The sequence below is a fragment of the Pan paniscus genome, chromosome 9, assembly GCF_029289425.2.
Source record: "Pan paniscus chromosome 9, NHGRI_mPanPan1-v2.0_pri, whole genome shotgun sequence".
NCBI classification, from domain to species: domain Eukaryota; kingdom Metazoa; phylum Chordata; class Mammalia; order Primates; family Hominidae; genus Pan; species Pan paniscus.
In genome coordinates this window covers 95,865,221-95,868,892 of record NC_073258.2, presented here as the reverse complement: position 1 = coordinate 95,868,892, position 3,672 = coordinate 95,865,221, and positions in this window count along the sequence as shown.

Sequence of the window (3,672 nt, the reverse complement as noted above, 5' to 3'; positions counted from 1 at the left end):
AAGCTTTGCACTGCCCGTCCTGTGCCAGGTAAAGGGATCCCGTGAGCTTCAGTGCATGTACAGTGCTGGCTGTGAGTTTGGCAAGAGCTTCCTGGCTTCACACAGCCACCTGGTCACCATGCCCAGCTTCCCACAGAGCCATGTTGTGCCCATAGTGAGTTACTGCCAGCAGGAATAAAAAGATGTGGAGCACAACTCTCCCCAAGCTCTGCAGATTATGTGAAGACTGAAAACGCTGTTTCAAAGCCAAGGAGACATCCGTGATAAGGGGATACTGAGAGAAACTTTAGACTCCTAAACCTGGGACTTAGGATAGAACTGAGAGATCCATGAATTCCCTGAAATAGTAATAGATGCTGGTGTGCATATATTTGGTAGAGAAGTACAAGGTATGCAGCTGTCAGTAGTCTCTTAAAATTCAGGAGAAGTGACACAAGTTTTAATCTAAAATTTTAATTAAATTTAATTACAATTTTTGAATTTCAGATGACATTAAAAACTGATTTACTGCAGGTATTTAATCAGATCTCCAATCAAGGCAGACGCACAGGGGTATTAATGATGTTCAATGAAGAATGTGTAACCTACTCTAAAAGGTGATTAGATGGTTTTACCAGGGACACATGAAGATATGTTTACACCAGTGTTCATAACAGCACCATGCACAGAGCCAAAAGGTGGAAACCACATAAGTGTTCATCAGTGGAAGAACTGATCAACAAAATGTGGTATATACATACAGTGGAATGTTATTCAGCCTTGAAAAGGAAGGAAATCTGACACATGCTGCAACGTAGTTGAACCTGGAGGACATCATGCTAAGTCAAATAAGCTAGACATGAAAGGACAAATATTGTATCATTGCACTTACATGAGGTACCTAAAATACTGAAATTATTAGAGAAATAAAACAAGGGATACCAGCAGCCAGGGCAGGCTATAATGAGGTGTTACTGTTTAATGGGTAGAGTCCTAGTCTGTGATGATGAAAACGTTCTGGAGATGGTGTTGATGGTTGTACAACGATGGGAATGTCCTTAAAGCAGCTAAACTATACACTTAAAATGGTGAAAATTGTAATTTATACATGTATACTATACCAAAACAAAAATAATTAAAAGTTTAATGGAAGAAAAAGTTGCATGGCTATTTATAAAGGCTGTATTTTCATTGTGAAATTTAGCCTTTAGTATTATAAAGAGTCCTTCTATGTCCCTTTGGTCTACATTTGTTTGATATTAAGATCTACCACCTCTGTTTTCTTTTGCTTTTGCATTTTCCTTGGTACAGTTTCCCCCATTCTTTTAGTTTTCAATTTTTCTGAATCACTTAGTTTTAGATATATCTCTTTTATAATTGTGATTTTAAAATATGTTTTCAGGATTTTCCTTTTTTTACATGTCAGATACACACTAGGAGTGTCAAATTTAACAAACAGGAGGCAGCATTTGGTAACCTTGAAAATGTGTCAGTTCTTGAAGGTCAAAGAATCTAATACACAGGTCCAGACCCAAACTGTGCTTGGCTGGGAGCCTTCTGTGGCTTCTGTAGTTGAGGTCAGAGGGGCAGCCACATTTGGCAACATATTCAACAGTCATGGGTTCAGATGATTGAGATCTTGCATTGAAGGCAAATATCTCCAAATTCTGAGGTGCAGCTCTGTCTACCTTTAGCGCCAGGAGATGAGTCAGGGGCTTAGGAGATTCTGGCAACCTCAGTAGGGGCCAGGATCCTAGAGGCATGAGTGGTCCATTGCTTCAGTCTCATCCAGATTCACAGGGGCTGTGCAATCTGGAGCAGCATCCCTGCAGAACTTATTCAAAGACACAATGACATTGGGAGGAGTCAGGGGAACAATGTCAGAGAGATTCTGAGTAGTGCTACCCTGGGTTAGCAGGCACAGGGGCCAGGGTGCATGGGTTCATCATGATTCAGTGGGGACCCCAAGGGTTGATGATCAGGGGCACAGCAGCACCCAGAAGCCTTGGCAAGATGCTGAAGCCCCAAGTTCAAAGGTGCAACTTTGTCCATCAAAGCTTCATCTGTATACAGCGGATGAGGCTCAGGGCCCAGAACTAAGTGCACTATGCCCACCAAGAGGGGCCTCCTGGCCTAACCCAGAATGGTCGGCTCCTGAGCCCCCAGTTCCAGAGCACAACGACTATGACCACGACCATGTCTGCCAGTTTGGGGATGAAGATCTGGGGTGGACAGAATGAGGGTCAGCAATGGGATCCAGCCAGGCTTCTGGGAGCTGCAGGTCATGGTGGCCTCGCTATGGGAAGCAGCCCCTAGGGCCGCTGAAGGACGGAGGCATGGAGAGCACATAACGGCACCCACGGCCACAGGCAAACTGGGGCTTTGAGCTCAGTGAAGAGGGAGATGCCTCAGGCCTAACACGGCTCTCCTGGTCAACTGGGCCTCCCTCTAGGTGCTCAGCTGCTGGCTGTCTAGTGCCCTGGGCTCCATGTGGTCCACAATTGCCTGGTCTTGCCTGTGTTTCCGCAGCTCATAGGGCTCGGTTTACAGGATGTGCACAAAGGCTTCCATGGGAAAAAGTCACCCTCGTCCCCTGGCAGCCACACTGGAGGCCACTTTGCTGTAATCGATCCATAGCAGCGTCACGAAACTGATGTCCTTCACCCAAGGGCTAGTTTCCTGATTTGACTTATAAAGGTCCTTTTTTAAAAAGCAATTTTAAAACAGAGTTAACTAAGAGGCTGAAAATTAAGAGGTTGAAAAAGGCACAACAGGACAAATATTAAAAAAAGAAACCTGGGATAGCAATGTATTTATAGGATCAAAGTGGCACATTTTATAACTATCAAAAAGAAAACTTCACTAGAAACATATTACAGTGATGAACATCATACACCTAACCATATGGCATTGAGTCATAGAAAATGAATCCTGAGAATTACAAGGTAAAACTGATGATTCTGCAATTATGGCAGGAGTTTTGATTTTTTTTTAACACCATTCTCTCTGAAAGTGACAAAGGAGAGAAGAAAATTAATAATGCTATAAGAGTTTGAACAAACTTAACAACTTTGATCATATAACTCACCACCACCATAAAGCAAAGAAAAATGCTTTACAACAGATATAAAACATTTACAAAAATTTAGCAATTCAGGGTACAAAATAAATATCAATTAAAATTCCATACAATCAGTATATTGAGCACAATCTTGACCACAATTAAATATAATTTAAAGTCAGCAAAAAGGAGTTGAACCCAACCATATTTATTTCAAAATTAATATCCGTGTTTGTAAAAGTCTATTCATCTCGATGCTCAACTCAGCAGTTAGTAAAAACCAAAACCAAAAAAAACAGAATTAGGCAATAAAAATGAAAGATTAAAATAATGAGAGAATGATAAACAAAAGAGAAAACAAAGATACACAAAAAAAGAGATGATTAAGTTACTGAAATCTGATGCCTTTAAAGAAAAATAAAGAATTGGCAATACTGATGGAGAAAAAGAAATTTCTAGACCGAGGAAAGGAAATGTATTGGACAAGTCTGGGATATCTTGAAGTGCTTGAAAACAAGGATGTTTTAAATACAAGCAAACAAAAACCTTGATGGGGGTACGGCAACGGGGCACAGGAATGAACAGAAACAGCTCCCAATGGCCAAAGCTTGAACAAACTTAGCAAAAAAAAA